The sequence below is a fragment of the Dasypus novemcinctus genome, chromosome 3 (assembly GCF_030445035.2).
Source record: "Dasypus novemcinctus isolate mDasNov1 chromosome 3, mDasNov1.1.hap2, whole genome shotgun sequence".
In the NCBI taxonomy this organism is placed as follows: Eukaryota; Metazoa; Chordata; class Mammalia; order Cingulata; family Dasypodidae; genus Dasypus; species Dasypus novemcinctus.
This window is the reverse complement of record NC_080675.1, coordinates 60,304,086-60,323,748: the sequence shown is the minus strand read 5'-3', so window position 1 is coordinate 60,323,748 and position 19,663 is coordinate 60,304,086. Positions and strand designations below refer to the sequence as shown.

At 37.6% G+C, this 19,663-nt stretch overlaps 1 protein-coding gene across 2 annotated transcripts in view; it reads left to right on the top strand.

Annotated features, from left to right (window-relative positions):
• FRMD6 (FERM domain containing 6) overlaps positions 1-19,663 on the top strand; it is a 265,450-nt gene that overhangs the window by 129,421 nt on the left and 116,366 nt on the right. For both annotated transcript variants that reach the window (XM_058293426.2, XM_058293425.2), the window contains exon 3: positions 16,003-16,077. The gene's annotated coding sequence lies outside the window, so the exon portion shown is untranslated. The remainder of the gene's footprint in view (positions 1-16,002; positions 16,078-19,663) is intronic.

Here is a 19,663-nt window from a genome sequence, read left to right as displayed (position 1 = left end):
CCATGTATTATTTAATAAATATCTCACACCCGGACCAACATGTCCCCACAAGAATGTTTTTTTGAATTTCAATTCAATCTCACGGACCCCTTGTTAAGAACCCCTGGACTAGAGTAACGGGGTTGAGGAGTAGGGAAGGTTTAGAACAGCTGTTAAGGGAATTGGCGGGAGCTGCAGATAAGCTAATTATGAGGCAACCTTAAAGACCAGGTGAGTCTTAATTTAATTCTTAAAGGGAGGTAGGAAGTAGCTAAAGTAATTTCACTTTAATTTCCCTACCCCAGTTCTACCGTAGTGTTATATTTCTGTTAGATAAAATTCTAACGAACAGATGGACCAATATGGACCAAGAAACAAACAAACAAACAAAAAGGCAAACCACTAGGAGAAGCAAAGGGACCAGATAATCTACAAACTGTATAATTAGGTGCTGAACAACCTAAAGGTGACTGTACATGCTGACTCTAAATATGTATGACATTATATGTCAAGAATGACATTTTACCCCTTTAAAAAAAAAATCACCTTTCACGCCCATGAAACAAAAAGCCAGGACATGGTTTCTGTTGAGTATGATTCTCCCGTTTGTCCTAAGAAGCTTCTCTCAAGTCACTAGGAGTGCTGCGTGGTAGCCCCGCTGTGTTTTCCACAGGGACAGGCAGCACTGCTCTTGCTAAGGCAGTGACCTATTATTGAACTATTTGGCATGTATACAGTGAGTCATTGTTCAGGCAGAATTCCCTGCTCTCCGCACACATTTTTACCTACCGTTGGAATGTGGGAACACTGACCTTGCATATGATAACCTGGCAGGAAAAGTGACTCTGTCAGAGGTTTTACCACTGAGCAGCTGGGGGAAGGAGGAAAAGGGAGATGAGAAGGGAAGATGGAAGGTAGAGAGAGGAAAGGCAAGGGCTGAAGAAAGAAGAAAGGGATTATGACCAAAAGGGATAGAGGTCATTTTACCACCAGCAGCATTGCTCAATGTAAGAAACCAGGGAGCAGATACTGGTATTAAAGCTGTATGTGAGTGAGATGATCAATATGAATATGCACATTTTATATAAAATACATTTAATGTGATATTCTTCTGCATGTGTATGTTTGAAATCTTGGGCAAGCTACATAACCTCTTTGTGCCTCCATGTCCTTGACTGTAAAAAGGGAGGTTATAATATTTACCTCCTCCCAGGGTTGTTGTAGGGATTAAATGAGTTAATACACATAAAAACATTAGAATGGTTTAATAGCTGTTAATCACTGTTATTGTTATTTTTCTTTTTATTAGGCATCTCTGAACTTGAGGACCTTAAACTATCTTTCCTAAGCTATTTTTCTTCTTTCAACCTACTTTACCCTCTGTAAAAAGAAAATAAAATAATCGAGTCAATATGTGTGTAAACTTAAGAATATTAGAAAACTCATGTACCTTAAACTAAAAAGAAATCTGTAATGTATATATGCATTATAATGATGATTTCTTGAACATTTATTATAAGCCTGCACCAGGTTAGCATGTGGTGCCTGCCATCATGGAGCTTATAGTCTAGAGTAACAGATACAAATTTGACCAAAAAATATATACAACTCACAGCTGTGATGAAGGCTTTGAAAGAGAAGAACAGGGTGAGATGTTTGAGAATAGCAGGAGGCTCTACATTAGCCTGGCTCGGGGCAAAGCCTTTTTGAGGACTTGCACTTAGCTAAGACCTGAAGGATGAAAAGAAACTAATCAGTGTCTGGGGTGAGGGGGAGTCAAGGGAAGAAGGAAATGTTCCAGATCATCTTTGATACTAAAAGAAGGCCAAGGCTTCTGAAATTCAGTGAGCCAAGGGAAAAGTGGAAAGAGATTTAGACCTAGGCTAAGGAATTGGAAACAAGAGCACAACTGTCTCAAATTTACTTCTTTAAAAGGTGAAATGAATAGATTGGTGAAAGGCAGGTTGGAAAGGAGAGAGACCAGTTGGGAGGCTGTTGATGAGTGGTCAAGCAAAGGGAAGTGGCATAACAAAGTTCAAGAGTGAAATAAGCAGTTTCAAAATACATTTTGCAAGTGAAATTGACAGGACTTGATGATAGATTGAATAACAAGAGTGAGGACTAAGAGGAGTCAAGAATGACTCCCCATTTCCTATTGAGATATTGAGTAGATGGTGTGGCCATTGACTGGGCTAAGGAAGTCTGTAGGAAAAATAAGTTTGTTGAGGAAGATGATAACTTGTGATTTGTTTTCAGAATTATTTATTCAAAATGGAAATTCTTTTAATCTGTTGCAATTAGTAATTATTATATATACAATTACAGATGAATTTTCCCTGAATAATTGTCAAAACTTTATATCATGAAGACATATATATTAAGTTGCAATTTTAAGAAATTCCAATTCATCCTTGGGTTCCCTATATTTAAAGAATTTTCAAATAATTGGTTCTGAGATTGAAAAATAACAATCATTCAGCGGTTTAGTATCCTTTTGACTATTTTTTTGGTATCGTTTAAACTTAACCATAGAGATTATAGCTCTACACACAAGAAATTTCCCATGACAGAAATTCCATTCTAAAATATGCTGATCTTGATTTAAAAAAAAAATGAATAGTTTTCTTGTAGTTATAATAAAACATTAACATATATAGTTAGGAGCTACACAAAAATTGAACAATATGAAGGAGCACTTATTTTTAATAAATGCACAGGAGGCCTGTTCTCAAAAATGCTTAAGTGACCAGCTACCTTAGAATCCCTTACACAAGCATTTTATTGTGGGCAGCTATTTGTTTAAAAGCAACACTGGGGTTTGAGGTATGAAGAAGGAGGAGAAAGAAGAGTAAGAGGGCTTGGAAAAGGAGAAAAAGAAGGGAAAGAAGACAGGAAAGAAAGAAGAGAGAGAAAGAGAAGAAGAAGGAAGAAAGGAAGGAGGAGGAAAGGAGAGAGAGAAGAAGGAAAAAGAAAAGAAAAATATCCTGGCGTTCACCTCATAAATCTGAGAATAATATTAAAAAAAAATTTTAAATAACATTTGGAAAACTTGTCATAAATATAACAGGAAAGGTTTCTTCTCAAATATCCCATAAAATAACTTTCCCTACCATCACCACCTCACAGCAACTTCCCGAACTACTCTTAAAGTATGAGACAGAGAATCAGAGAATATTCCAGATCCAGAGCATAAAGGTTTACAGCAAATGGACAGTTCATAACTGGAACTTACGACACAGATCTGTCTAGCAGCTGGTCCACAGTACCAAAATAATGTCAGCTACCTTGTATACTTTTTGTCATATCTGAAATATCTCAACAGCTAGATTTCATATGTTTTCTTTAGGGATATTATATTAATGCATAAAAAAAAGTTAGAAAGCAAAAAGAAAAATGAACTTGAAAGTAGTAGAGAAGGCCTCTGGTTATGACAACTGTATTCAAGCTGCCTCAGAAGACAAACATGTTTACCCTGTAGTCTGTAGCATTGTCTGTACCCTTTTCACTTTCAGCGGTGATCAGTAAATAGCTGTGCAATAGGCAAGTTAATTCACTTTTATGAGCCCCAAGTCCCTCATTTGTAAAATGAAGTGACTGATTAAATGGTCTGTATGAGATCTCTTCCAGGTTGGTCCTTCTATGACTTTGACTTGCCTCCCTGGGAACTCTGTGTTCAAGCACCATGAGAATCTGCTGGATTTGCTCTGTGGAGGTCATCCAAACCTGACTTCCACTCAACTTGTTCTGTAAATTCTGCTTTTAAATTGGCCTGGGAACCTCTCCTCTAAAATTTACAACTGGATAAAATAAATCCATCAAGGGCAGCTCATTAGCACAAGTACAGCTGCCAGCAGTAACTTATGAAGAAAGTCTGTAAGGATAAAGGGAAATGACTCTCTCCTGACCACAAGAAAAGTCCCACTGATTTTGCACACAATTGGGCACTGGGCTCCAGGATGAAGGGGCTGCCAGGTGGTTACCGGGTCCTTTTCACTGATAAAGATATGATTCCAAAGTGGAAATGGATAAAATCATTATTCTGTCCTTCTATTTAAAATGAGGTTAGCTACACTAATCAGACATTCTGCAGAGGCCCGGGCAGGTAGGGCTTCCAGAGCCAGCAACTGAGCAGGGTCATCTCTTCACTCCTAGAGGAGACACCTTCCCCAGGGAAGCCTTGCCCACTCCACCAGAATTTCTCTGAGTGGGCTTTTCTGGCTTGCTGAGCAGTGTCAGTGCAGCCCAGCAGGATATGGCAAGACAGGATAATGAACAGACCTAGGCCACTGCCTTTCCTGTGGGCCTCAGATGTTTTCCAAGGGCTCCCACCAAATATGAGTCACTCTAGCTGCTCTGGGCTAAGGTCCCCAAACCATGCTCCACACATATTGGTTGGTTGCAAGCTGACACCAGCCTTAGAGAGCTGGGCAAAGAGCTGGGCAGTGCACCCACACTTGTCCCTAAATTCTTTCCCAGAGACAGTTCCCAAGTAAAAAGCAGTACATTCCAAGAGAAAGCAGCCTCGAGGCCAGCTGACTTGCCACAGAGTTTGCTGATAGGATCAACATTGCTGCAATGGGGCTTTCACATCGCTTCATTCCAGGACTAAAGTATAATTATTTTAAACACAGAGTGGCATTTAACCACGCCACTGTTTATGTGCCCAAATCAGCACTCAGAGGAAACTGCCGCTTAAACCTTACCTCCTTGATGTTGCCTCAACATTGCACGTGACTTTGGCAGGAAAAATAAGCCTGGTTGTTTGTGCTTGACATTATGACTCAAAGGCTCTAAAGTGGTAGAGGTGGATCCAGTAGCCTACCCACAAGGGAGCTGCCTTGATGTCCTCACTAGTCCTGCGATGTAAACCAGCTTCACATGGGGGCTGCAGGGTAAGGGGAGCTTTTCTGCCTTGTGTCCCTGCCTGTCTTTCTCTAGTAGTGATGAACTGATGAACTGACACCGTGTGACCCACAAAGCCAAGCTATTGCCCAGATAACACTTCCTTAGCTCCACCAGCACATTAGGATGCAAAATTCCACTCAAAGGACCCAAGTGATCTTTTAACTAAGCCTGAAAGGCCTGCTGCTCCACCCTGTAGGGTGTTCAAGGAGGTGGGTGGATCTTCATGAAAGCAGAACGGAGAGAACTAAATCTACTGGATTCAGTGGTATTACTTAGAGACTCTTGGATGTCTAAAAGAGAGAAGCCTTCCACACTGATTTTTTAGGAAGTCAGAAATGACTGTTTAAAAGTCTTTATTTACATAAGAACAAAACAGTGCCTTTTAGGAAGTCAGAAAATTACACAACATGAACATTCTTGCAACCCACTGTAAGTAGGTCAATGTGATTATCCCCACTTGAAGATCGGGAAACAGATTCTACCAGGCCCAGCTAGGGGCAGAAAGACAGTGAAGGGGCTAAAGTTAGACCTGAAAGCTCCCCAGCAGGACCCAGCTTGGGTGGTCACAGTGGTGTCCAACATAAATAGGATGGCCATACAGTTTATCATGCAATCCAGGACTTTTTTTTTTTTTTTTTTAAAGGAAAGGGGATTGTTAAAATCTAAACAAGAATAACAGGCATAACCTGGGACTGTTTCGGCAAGCCAGGGCTTCCAGCCACACCATTCTCCCATGGCCTGCATCAGTGGAACCAGAGCTGGGTGTGCTCTGAAGCCATTAGGTGTCAGCTTCCAGTCCCTCAGCTGCCCAGGTCCCTGTGAGGACTGGGAGTGGCCAGGACTTGTCCCGAATATCATCAGGAAGCATTTCTACGTAAGCATTTCTGGTAACCCACCTAAAGCTATTTTAGGAAAAGTCACGAATCTCCAAGTCTTCAGTAGCTTATTGTGATTTCTTTCCTCATTCTAAATAATTGTTCATTCATACTTTATTCTGCATGTATATTTTTAAATTCTTTTTCCTGAAGATTCTCTGCCCACTCTAACCGCCCCCAAAAAGTCTAAACTGCTGACTCCACACCTTTTGGTATGGGCACCCGCTTGGTTAGAGCTGTCTGGAGAGAGCGGTAGGACTCAGCATTACCTAACAGGGTGTAAATCAGGCTCTTTCCAACCCTCCCCACATTGACACCAATGACATTAGGATAAAAGGATCACTAAAGGCAGCTCTGCAGACGAAAATAAATCTACCATTTGGCTCTAGGTGGGTCAGAGATGAAAGAAAAGGGGAAGCTGGAGTCCTCATGCCCAGTCCTTGATTCTAGGAAGAAATATAGGAGAAAAAATTGGTTCGTTTTATGTTTGTGAGTGTTCAGTCCTTTTATAATATCCACTGGTGGAGTTATTTCCTACCCTCAGGCTTTATGGGAGTCAATCCTGGATCCTGCTACTGCTGCTACCAGACACCCAATGCAAGCATCCAGTACATGCTCAGCTCAGGTTCCTGGGCATTTGCTCTTTCTTTAAAAATAAATATATATATAAATAAATATGTATATATAGAGAGAGGGTGAGAAGTTGTTGGTTTATATAAAATTCATGCATAAAATACAGAGTTCCTACATACCACCCTATTATTAACACCTTCTATTAATGCGGTACATTTGTTATAATAGATGAAAGAACTTTTTTATAATATACTATTAACTATAGACATGGTTTACCTTAGGAAAAGCTGTTTGTGTTTTAGGTCCTATTTTTCAAAAAAAAAATTTACTGTAATAACAAATGCAACCTAAAATTTTCTCCTTTTAACTATACTCAAATATATAATTCAGTGGTGTTAATTATGTTCATAATGCTGTGCTACCCATACTACCGTCCATTACCAAAACATTTCCCTCACCCCAACAAAAATTCTGTCCCAACCTACCCCCATAACAGCCCCTGGTAACCTGTATTTTAGTTTCTGACTCTATGAATTTGCTTGTTCTACGTCACATCAGTGAGATCATATAATATTTGGCCTGGCTTATTTCATTTGACATGCTGTCATCAAGTTTCATCCACATTGTCACATGTATAGGAACGTCATTCCTTTTCATAACTGAATAATATTACATGTATGTATATATCACATTTTGTTTATCTATTCTTCGGTTGATGGACACTTGGGTTGCTTCCATCTTTTGGCAATTGTGAATAATGCCACTGTGAACATTGGTGTGAAATCTTTCAAGTACCTGCTTTCACTTCTTTGGTTATATACTCGGAAGTGGGATTGCCAGATCTTATTGTAATTCTAGAGTTAGCTTTCTGAGGAACTGCCAAACTGTCTTCCACAGCAGTTGCACCACTATACATTCCCACCAGCAATGAAGTAGTGTTCCAATTTTCCCACAGCCTCTCCAACACTTGTAATTTTCCATTTTTTAAATAGTAGCCATTCTAGTGGCTGTGAAATGATATCTCACTGTGGTTTGGCTTTGTATTTCCCTAATGGCTAAAGATATTAATCATCTTTTCATGTGCTTTTTGGCCATTTGTATATCTTCTTTGGAGAGATGTCTGTTCAAGTCTTTTGCCCATTTTTTATTTGGGTTGTGTCTTTTGTTGTTGAGTTGAAGTATTTCTTTATATCTTTATATATTCTGAACATCAAACCCTTATCCAATATGTGGTTTCCAAATATTTTCTGCCATTGTGTAAGCTGTCTTTTTTTCTTTTCATGATAAAGTCCCTTGAGGTGCAAAAGTTTTAAATTTTGATGAGGTTCCATTTATCTTTGTTTTTCCCTTCTGTTGCTGCTTCTTTGCGTGTGAAGTCTAAGAAACCATTGCTTAATACAAGGTCCTGAAGATGCTTTCTTATGTATTTTTCCCAGAGTTTTATAGTTCTGGCTCTTACATTTAGGTCTTTGATTCGTTTTGAGTTGATATTTTTATATGGTGAGGCTGGGATTCACCTTCATTCTTTTGCAAATGGAGATCCAGTTTTCCCAGCACAAATTGTGGAAGAGACTATTCTTTCCAGATTGTGTGGTCTTTGTCCCCTCCTCAAATATCAGTTGGCAAAAATAGGGGGTTGATTTCTGAGCTCTCAATTAGATTCCATTGGTCTATATATCTGTCCTTGTGCCAGGACCATGCTGTTTCGATTACTGTGGTTTGTAATAAGTTTTGTTTTGTTTACAATCCACATGTCTTTTGTTTTACTTTTTTTACACCTTTTATGCCATGAATTCATGGGGAATAGGTTCCAATAGCCCAGGTTCTTTTCCATTGGTTCTCACAAAGTGTGCTTCTCTGGGTGGAGCAGGCTGGTGCTTCAGTTGGACCCAGGTACCTTTCTCTTTGGCTTCCTTCTTTTTCTGATTATTTTCCTTCACACATTTTAGGAAGCTATCTTGGCTCCTAGGTTGCTTAACATGCTCAATACACACATTAATTCTCTTAGTAAGAATCTTGCTCTTAACCTGTTTGTTAACCACAATACCAACAGCATGCTAGATAACAGTGTAGACTCTTCTGGTTTTGCCATGGGAACATTTGTAGAGCATTCCCTTTTGAACAGTACCCATTCCCTTGAGGTGTACAATATCACCTTTCTTGTTGATTCATGTATATGTGGCCAAAGGAAAAACTCCATGTTTTCTAAAGGCCTAGAAAATACATAGCAGGCTCTTCTCCTCTTTCCCTTTCTGTTCATCATTTTTGTGAGTTACTGTAAGATGGCAGTTTGGGCAAGACTTTGTAATAAGTTTTAAGATTGGGAATTTGGAGTCATCCAACATCATTACTCTTTTTCAAGATGGCTTTTTCTATTTGGGGCCACTAACCTTTCTATATAAATTTGTTGATTGGCTTTTCTACAAAGAAGGTTGTGGTAATTTTTATTAGGATTGTGTTGAATATCTAAATCACTTTGGGTAGAACTACCATCTTAACAATATTTAATCTTCCAATTCATAGACATGGAATGTCCTTCAGTTCATTAGACCTCCTTTGATTTCTTTCAGCAATGTTTTTTTTTTTTTTTTAATTTTTCTGCATACAAGTTCTGGTTAGATTTAGTCCTAGATATTTGATTCTCTTTGTTGCTATTATAAATAGAATTTTTTGCCTTGGTTTCTTCTTCAGATTGCTCATTAACTAGTGTGTAGAAACACTTCTGATTTTGAGGTATCGATCTTGTACTCTGCCACTTTCCTGAATTCATTTATTATCTCTAAGTGCTTTGGTGTTTTTGTGGCTTTTTCAGGATTATAGGGAAAGTTTTACTTCTTCCTGTCCACTTTGGATGCCTTTTATTTCTTTTTCTTGCCTAATTGCTTAGTACAGTGTTGAGTGATAGTGGGTATCTTTGTCTTTTTCCTAATCTTAAAGGAAAAGCTTTCTATCCTTCACTATTAAGTATGATGTTAGCAGTGGGTTTTTCATATATTCCCTTAATCATGTTGAGGAAGTTTCCTTCTGTTTCTAGCTTTTAAGTATTTTTTCAAGAAAGGGTGCTAGATTTTATCAAATGCTTTTCTGTCTCAATTGAGAGGATAATATGGTTTTTTCCCTTCATTCTTTTAATGTGTTGTATTACATTCATTGGTGTTCTTATGTTGAACCACCCATGCATACCTGGGATAAATCTCACTTCCATTGTGGTGTTTAAATCTTTTAATGCGCTGCTCAATTTGGTATGCTAGTATTTTGTTGAGGATTTTTGCATGTATGTTCATAAGAGATATTGGTCTGTAATTTTCTTTTCTTGTGGTATCTTTATCTGACTTTGATATGAGGATGAGCTTGGCCTCCTGGAATGAATTAGGGAGCATTCCCTCCTTTTCAATTTTTTAAAAGATTTTGAGCAGGATTGGTATTAATTCTTCTTGGAATGTTTGGTAAAATTCCCCTGTGAAGTCATCTGGTCCTGAGCTTTTCTTTGTTGGGAGGTTTTTGATGATTGATTCAATCTCTTCACTAGTTATTGGTTTATTGGGATATTATATTTCTTCTCATGTCAGTGTAGGTAATTTGTGTATTTCTATGAATTTGTCCATTTCATCTAGGTTATCTAATTTTTTTGTGTATACTTGATCGCAGTATCCTCTTATAGCCCTTTTTATTTCAGGGGGGTCAGTAGTAAAGTCCCCTCTTTCATTTCTGACTATAGATATTTGCATTCTCTCTCTTTTTTCCTTTGTCAGTCTAGCTAAAGGTTTGTCTCTATTGCTAATCTTTTTAAAGAACCAATTTTTGGTTTTATTGATTCTATTGTTTTGTTTTGTTTTGTTTTGTTTTAATCTCAACTTCATTCCTTCTACTTTCTTTAGGTTTATTTTGCTCTTCTTTTTCTAGTTCTTCCTATTGTGAGATTAGGCCTCTGCTGTGATATCTTCTGTTTTAATGTACGCATTTAGAGCTATAAATTTCTCTTTCAGCACCACTTTGCTGCATCCCGTAAGTTTTTGGTATGTTGTATTTTCATTTCATTCATCTTGGGATATTTCCTAATCTCCTTTGTGATTTTCTCTATAATCCATTTGTTATTTAAGAGTGTGTTTTTACATTTCCACATATTTGAGAATTTTCCAGTTCTCCTGTTATTGATTTCTAGCTTCACTCCATTGTGCTTGGAGAAGATACATAATATGATTTCAATATTTTGAACTTATTGAGACTCATTTTAGAAAATGATCCATGTGTAGTCTGCTGCTATTGGGTGAAGTATTCTATACATATCTGTTAGGTCTATTTGGTTTAGAGAATTGTTCAAGTCTTATATTTCCTTACTGTCCTTCTATCTAGGTGTTCTATCCTTTAGTGAAAGTAGTATATTAAAGTTTACTACCATCTATTTCTCTCTTCATATCTGTCAGTATTTGCTTCATATATTTTGGGACACTTCTGTAAAGTGCATATGTATTTATATTTGTTAACATCTTCTTGTTGAATTGACCCTTTATCAGTATATAACTGACTGTCTTTATACCTCATTACAGTTTTTGACTTAAAGTCTATTTTATCTGATATTAGTATAGCTACCCAGCAGTCTTTTGGTTACTACTTACATGGTATATTTTTTCCTCATCCTTTCACTTTCAACCTACTTATGTGTTTGAATTTAAGGCGAGACTATCATAGCATATAGTTGGGTCATGACTTTTATCCACTCTGCCAAACTCTGCTTTTGACTGCAGAGTTTAATCCATTTACATTTAAAATTACTACTGATAATACAAGACTTTCTTCTGCCATTTTGCTATGTAGTCCTTGTAAATCTTATTCCTTTTTGTCCCAAATTCTTCTGTTAATGCATACTTTCATATTTATTTAGTGTTTTATATTATAGCTTATTGAGTTCTTTCTTATTTCTATCTCGGTGTATTTTTCGTATATTTTCCTTGTGTTTACCATAGGGTTAAAATCTAACATCCTAAATATATAACAATCTTTAAAAAAAAAAAAAGATTTATTTTACTTATTTCTCCCTCCCCTGTTTGTTGTTTGCACTTGCTGTCTGCTATATCCATTCACTGTGCACTCTCTGTGCTTGCTTGTCTTCTCTTTAGGAGGCACCAGGCACTGAACTTGGGACCTCCCATGTGGGAGAGAGGCACTCAATTGCTTGAGCCACCTCCACTCCCTGCTTTGTTTTGTCTCTCAGTGTTTCCTCTTTGTGTCTTCTTCTTGTGTCATCTTGTTATGTCAACTCACTATGCCAGCCTATTGTACAAGCCTGTTTGGTCAGTTCATCAGGTCAGCTCACTGTCTTGCTCATCTTCTCCAGGAGGCACCGGGAACCAAACCTAGGACCTCTCATATGGCAGATGGGTGCCCAAATGCTTGAGCCACATCCCCCACACTTTTTTTTTAAATAAAGTATCAGGGATTGAACCCAGGACCTTTTACATGGGAAGGAGGAGGCATTCAACCACTGAGCTACATCCAGTCCCCAATGAGAGTTGGTTTTTCATTTGTTTTTGCTTGTCTGTTTGTTTGTTTTTAGAAGGTACCAAGGATCAAACTTGGAACCTTGTACATGGAAGCAGGCACTCAACCACTTGAGCTATATCTGCTCCCCACCCCCCCAACTTTTGTTGTACTTATAACAAATTATCTTTTTACATTGTATGTCCAAAACTATAGAATTATCATTACTTTTATGCATTTTCATTTTAACACCTTAGGAAGTAACAAGTGGAGTTACATACCAAAACATACAATGGAGTAGTGGTGGCATTTGTAATTACCCAAATGGTAAACTTTACCACAGGTCTTTATTTCTTTATGTCACTTTGAACCACTACCTAGTATCCTTTCCTTTCAGTCTGAAGAGCTGCTTTTAGTATTGCTTGTAGGGCAGATCTACTGGTGATGTACTCCCTTTAGTTTTTGTTTTTCTGGGAATGTTTTAATATTTCCCTCATTTTTTGAAAGAAAGTCTGGCTGAATATAAAATTCTTGGTTGACGATTGCTTGCTTTTTGCAGTTCAAGTATTTCAACTCACTGCCTTCTTGCCCCCAGGGTTTCTGAAGAAAAATCGAAACTTTATCTAATTGGGATCTCTTGTCTATAACACTTTGCTTTTCTCCTGCAGATTTCAGAACTCTCTCCTTGTCCTTGCATTCGACAATTTGATCAGTATGTGATGGGGCATTTTTTTCTTCTAGTTTATGCTACTTCATGTTTCTAAATTTGAATTTCCCTTTACATCTTCTTGACCTGGGCTTCTCCCCATCATCCTTCAAGGTTTTCCCAGATACCACCATTTCCAAGAAGATTCTCTGAAGTTGCTGTCCCCTCCCATCACCACTGTCCATGCCCCATCACAGTACCCTATACCATCTTATGAGGTTTTATTTACTTATCTGTCTCCCCCACTAGACGATGAACAATTTAAGTATAAGGATTGTATTTATTGTAGATGTAGTAGGCATTCAATAAATGTTGAATGAACAATTGAAAAAATGAAAGTAAGAATACATTTATGGGGCAAAGAACTATGGTTTACCGACTTGGAAACCATAGTAAAAGAATTTCTTAAGGCGGCGGACTTGGCCCAGTGGTTAGGGCATTCATCTACCACATGGGAGGTCTGCGGTTCAAACCCCGGGCCTCCTTGACCATGTGCAGCTGGCCCATGTGCAGTGCTGATGCACGCAAGGATGCCGTGCCACACAGGGATGTCCCTCGCATAGGGGAGCCCCACGCGCAAGGAGTGCACCCCGTAAGGAAAGCCGCCCAGTGTGAAAGAAAGTGCAGCCTGCCTAAGAATGGCGCCGCCCATATGGAGAGCTGACACAACAAGATGACACAACCAAAAGAAACACAGATTGACGTGCCACTGACAACAACAGAAGCAGACAAAGAAGACGCAGCAAACAGACACAGAGAACAGACAACTGGAGTGGGGGGGCAGGAAGGGGAGAAAAATAAATAAATAAATAATAAATCTTAAAAAAAAAAAAAAAAAAAGCAGAGTTCTCTGTAGCACAAGAAAACATGCACCAAAAGTGCAGCAGACTTTAAAAAGAAAAAAAAGAATTTCTTAAGCATTTTATTTTGGTGTTTCCCAACTTAAAAATTGTAATCTTTATGGGAACATCACATAGGCAATATTATTCAGAGATTATGATAAAGGAAAATTTAAAGGGAATGGAATACCAGCATTAAAACTTAATATAAAATATAAATATATATGTATAAGTGTGCATGTATACTATAAAAGGTACTCTCCCATTTCTGAACCAAATCTCATCTTTTTTCACTTCTGGCTGTTAAAATTGCTGACTTCCTAAGCAAGATGAATTTGTGGGGTGAGTATATATGGGTGTGTTATCCCATTCTGGGATAAATATGTCTATTCCATTGCCCTGTCTTTTATAAAATGGGCTCTGCAATGCTCCACTTTACCAGCGAATCGGAACATCATCTGGAACTGCTTCATTCCAGCACTAGGAGGCCAGTGGGATGTTTTTCACTTGCCCTTCTAGACTGCAGACCTGAGATAGCTAGATATCAGTGTCAAGTCTTTTATGCTCAGCAAGTTAGTAAAATGAATTTTTTAAGTCCAAATTAGAGGTAAGGGAGCTTGGGAGAATTTGTTTGGAGGGCTAACTTGCCTGCTTAAAGCTCACTAACATAATTGCTCACCCAAATTTTGCACAAATTAAAAACTGTATAATTAAACACATTGGAATATTTTCAAGTTGTTCAGGTGGTGGGAAAATTGTAATGCCATTTAAAAGTTACATAGTCTCTAAAAACCATGTTTATCACTATTTCCCTTCATACTAAAAGATGTCCACATTATTTTAATTTTAAAATACCATCATTTACTGCCCCCATCTCCAGCATAGCATAAGCTAGAAAGGAGTGATATGGGGCAGTTTGGTGACAACTTCATTACCAAAATTAGTATTTTTTATTCTTGGTATCTTACTTCCAGTAATGTGCACATTTACAACGAGGTGAATCTGTGGGTGTGGTGGTGGTAGGGTAATGTACAATTATATATTTTTCTCATTTAGCAGAAACTAATTTAGAAGAGGTTCAATAATTTCTACTGTTGCATTTTCAGAGAATAAATGACTGAAACCAAAAACAGAGCCCAGAAATTCTGATTTCTAAGCTTATATTTGTCCATGGCCTTTCTGGGATTTCCCCTTACCTTTTATTTTTAAGTGATGACTAAAAAATAGACATATTCCTACCCATGATAGGAAGTGATGCCCTTCCTACATAACCTTCCCTGGACCTTGACTGGAACTGAGTTTCTTTAAAGTGTCACAATGAGCTTCTATAGGATAGAGCCTCTAGCATTCAAACCTTTTTCTTCCTAGCACAAACCCCATCACTCCAACCTGGTGTCTTCATTGTTCTTCAATGTGACATGCCATTCCTAGTTCCAGGTCTTTGTAGAATGTTCTTGCCTGCCTTCTCTGCTTATTTAAACATTGTCTTCTATCAAGCCTCACCCAGGTCTAACATCATGTAAGGAATCCTCCCATCCCACCATTCCCTTCAACCCATGCCAACTGTGCCCTTCTCTATCCCTATCATTTGCAGTCTGGATCATCCTCCTTTTTAGTTCTTAATTCTGTTCTTTTCTCTTTACTGAATTATGCTTTCCTGAAGTACATGGGCAGTGTCTTATTTGGGGGAATTGTCAAAGCTTAAGTTCATGTTAGGTCATCAAATAGGCAAATGATAAATACTTGTTTACGTAGTCAAAAAATCATGCAGTCCTTGGTATTACTCCAAGGTTTGCTGAAGAATAAGACAGCATGATGGAAAGCACAGGGATATGGAGTCAGGCAGAAGTTTCTTATCTTCCTAAATTTATTATTTTTTCCTGTAAATAAGAATAAGTATACCTACCTTCCTGATTTATCGGGATTAGAAATAATAAAAGTGAAGTGCCAAGCACAGAGCCTTCTATATAATAGGCTCTCAACGAACAGCACTTATTATTATTTAGGTACCAGGATCTGGAAATATTTATCCGATTTTGATTTAGTTTTTCAAATAGATTAAATAGTCTAGAGGTTTCTTTTATTCAGGGAACATAGAATTATTGAATAACATCATTTGAACTTGTGATCAGAGAATTCTAGAAGGGAAATGGAGAAAGTTTGCAGTATGTTATAGGTTACTTGGGGGACTTTTTCTTTACTTTATTATCATCAGGGTCAGGACTGGGTTTTTCTGCACAGTAAATGTAGCAGCAAGCACATCTTCATAATGAAAGATTGTAAGGCACCTTCCTCTGCACGTCACTCCTGTTCTCAGGATTTGCCACTCTTTTCTACTACTCTTAACTGACAGATGTGAGACAAAATAAACAATTTTTAAGCATGCCAAATGAAGATTTTAAAGAAATTTGATATATAATGATTTACTCTATAATTATATAAATTTGAGTTAAATAACTAGTTTTAGTTATTTAAAATACATGCCTATTTCCGCATTGTGATTATCTTCTTGATCTGTAATCCCCTCTGTATTTTCCTCAGTGGAATTGTCACCAAAAACTTTGCATTAATTGTAAACCAGAAAAAAATGCTACTTAATTAGTTTATGTCCTGGTGACCTAAATACTAATGGTCCTTTCATTTTCAGCTACTCTAGTGATTTCCAGCAAATGAAGAGTCTGAAATGTTCTGGCGGTCTGGAGAACCCATAGCTAGAATGCAGGTGAGTACTTTACAAAAGAAGAGAAATTCATCTGAAAACACTCTCCAAGAGAGTCCTATATCCTGGTGAGCAATTCATATATAAAGCACTAAAGAGAAAGCCTATATGGTTCAGGGACAAAAAATCTACAAAGCACTGATTTGTTGCCTTATTCTTGAGTAAGAGTCATATGCGCCTGTCTCTTCTTTGCTTTACTGTTTATAAAAATGGAGGTGAGAATTTTTGCTGGGTATTTACTATCATAAGGTCTACTTAGATGTAGTTAGTACTTGAGGTTACTGGCTTTGGAGTCAGAGAGACCTGGACTTGAATTCTGGGTAGATGTGCTGCTTATCATCTGTGTCACTTTAAGAAAATAACTATTTTGTGTCTCACTTTTCTCATCTGTAAAATGGGTATAGTTATTATATCTATCCCATAGGGCCATTATGAAGATTAAACAAGGTACCTGAGATTTCACAAGTACTCACTAATTATTAGCTATTACTTTTAATATTATAATGGTATTTATTTGTAATGTATTATAAGCTTCTTACATGGAAAAACCCAAATAAGTCAAACTCCAAATTATTCAGCTGGTACATAGGCTTTGAGGTCATTTTCAGTTTCAAATAGACTTTAAATAGTTTTTCACTTTAAATAGGCATTTTAGGTCAAATGATATGTTTAGTTGAGTCACACAATTTCTGATTTTTTTACATATCTGTAGAATTGCAAAAATCAGTATTATGAGTATATTGTATTTATCTGCGTGATACTCTTTTTCTTGATATTTTATTCTGAAATACTGGAATAGGATTGGCAAACCTCATGATTCTTTGAAATTCTCGTTGATAATTAATTTTCTTCAATAATATAATTTGCAAACATAGATATTTGTTTGTGAATAAGACCTTTCTAGAAAGAAATTCTATAAGGAGCTGAAAAATATTGAAATATAGGGTTTTCCTTGGTTTGAAATGTTGCATCAGGACTCAAGTCATTTCGGTAGAAAATCAAGCCAGATATGACATCCCACAGCACACATGACTGAGGGACTAACAGATGGACAAGTTCAATCCAGAGGAGGTCAGAAATCGAGAACAAAGCAAGAATAGGAGAGGATGAAACAAAGAGGATTGCTGGGCCAGGACAGGAACTGACAGAATGGGCATATTGGGTGCTGGTCTCAAAAGATGCCCTGCCATCTCCATTCCTGATGCTGGTGAACAGAAACAACTCTGGTCCACTCATTTTTCATCTGTGTCCCCTCTTCTTTGGATCTACCATCACCCAAGCCTGCCTCTCTCCTTTACCCACTGTTTCCTGCCTTACCCAATCAGAAAGTTGGAGCACTGGGGTTGTTTTCCATCAAATCACAGAATAATGGATATTTGTTTGAGCTGAAAGACAGATGTGTGCCTATTTCCAAGAGAACAGACTGATGATGACATTCTCTACAACCTTTGAATGCTACTTTTTATATGAAGAGCATTCATATACGTAATTTCATGAATAACAATAAGCATTCTTTTTCACAACTTGATGGAAGTATAATTGACACACTATAAAATTTACCAATTTTAAGTGTACATTTAACGACTAGTTTTTGTGAACTTTTAGAGTTGTGGAACCATCACCACAATCCAGTTTTAACACATTCCACCATCCAACAAAGATCTCGTGCCTGTTTTTAGTCAATCCCCATTCCTACCTTTATCCTCAGACAACTACTCATATGCTTTCTGTCTCTATAGATTTACCTTTTCTGGACATTTCACGTTCCATTTAGAATCATACAATATGTCCTTTGCATCTGGCTTCTTTCACTCAGCATAGTGTTTTGAAGTTTTATCCATATTGTAACATGGTATCATATCAGTAGTTTTTCCTTTTATTGCTGAATAGTATTCCATTGCCCGTTCACCAGGTAATGGACATTTGATTGCTTCCCTTTTTTTGCTTTTGTGAATAATGCTTCTATGAACATTCACATACATGTCTTTGTGAGGATATATGTTTTCATTTTACTTGAGTAGATCCTAGGGTAAAATTGCTGGGCAATATGGTAGGGTTAACTTTTTCAGAAACTTCCAAATTTCAGAAACTTTCCAAAGGAAAAAACATTTAATATTCCTACCAGCAACATACGAGGGTTCATGTTTATCCACATCCTCACCAACACTTTTTATTGTCTGTCCTTTTAATTATACCCATTCAGTAGGAGTAATAAGCATCCTGCAATGACAACAGTACTCTTATCAACTTGAAACAGGACCTTTGACATTTGTGTAAGAAGAAAAGGGATGCTTAGTTGCTATTTCTTGTTTCGTCAAACAATTAGATTAATTAATAAAGAAACCTATCAATAGCTGTGTACAGGCTAGCTACTGGACTAGCAATCTTCTCCTTTCAGCCAACTGACCAACTGCTTCTTCTATGCAACTCTTCCTCTGCTCCAGGAAATTGAAGTCGATCCCTTTAGGATAAATCTTTAGCAGATCATGGTGTTATTTCAAAGAAAGCAAGCAGACAGACAAAATCAGGGAAATCGTGTTTTTTCTTGATTTTCTTCTCAAAAAGATGGAAATGCATGATAAGTAATGCAGGCAGAAGAGAAGAGAACAAAGAACTCAACATTTGTTAACTTCCCACATACTGGATACGAGTTGTCCATTCTCATAATTGTTATGTCATGAAATACTTACAATCCTTGAGATAGTTTTATAATCACCATTTCACAGGTAAAAAAGTAAAAGTTCGGAGAAGTTAGGTAAGTAGCACCAATTTACACTGATAGTAAATGAAGCTAGGATCCAAGCCCACATCATCTAGTTCCTGGATTATATTTCACTATGCCAACTGAAAAAATAAAAATTAACGAAGGAGGAAAATGCTAATGAATAGGGAACATAAGTGAAAGGAAATGTTAATGCATGAGAAACAGGAAAATAAGATTTTCGAATGGCTCACTATTATACCTAAATTATCCACCACCAACTATCTTGCAATGCAGGGCTTCTACCATTTCCACACTTTATTGCCATATGCATATACAAAGTTGAAACCCTGGGGGATTAAGAGCCAAAATGGCAGGTTCAGGGTGGAATTCAGAGGAGTGGCATTCCTGCTTATTGAAAAGGCATTTTGATTTTCTCATGGCTGAGAAAAGATGGCTCATTCTGAGTACTTACCCAGATAGTATAGAGGAAATCCACAGAGACAGTTTGCACCCAGGGTGAGAAACTGAGAAGTTCCAGAATTAAACTGGTATATCTTTTGAATAATGGCTCTGCTTCCCTTGGGTAAGAAAAATCTTTACTGATGTCATTGCCACCCACCACCACCTGGCATCCCTGCATGGTGGTGGGCAGAGCAGCACATAGATGGAAGGCAGCATTTATGAGAGGTTGCAGGGTACTTGGAGGAGCCCTCTCAAAGAGACGTTTATAAATCCCCCAGAGGACGCCTCCTTAAACTCTGTCTTTTGGAAGATTTGAGTTATATGTCTCTTACTCCAATTTTTCAGAAGTGTTTTTTTTTATGTTCATTATGAGAGAAAAAGTGACACTTTAGAATGTTTAGTTTCAAGGGAAATTACACTGTT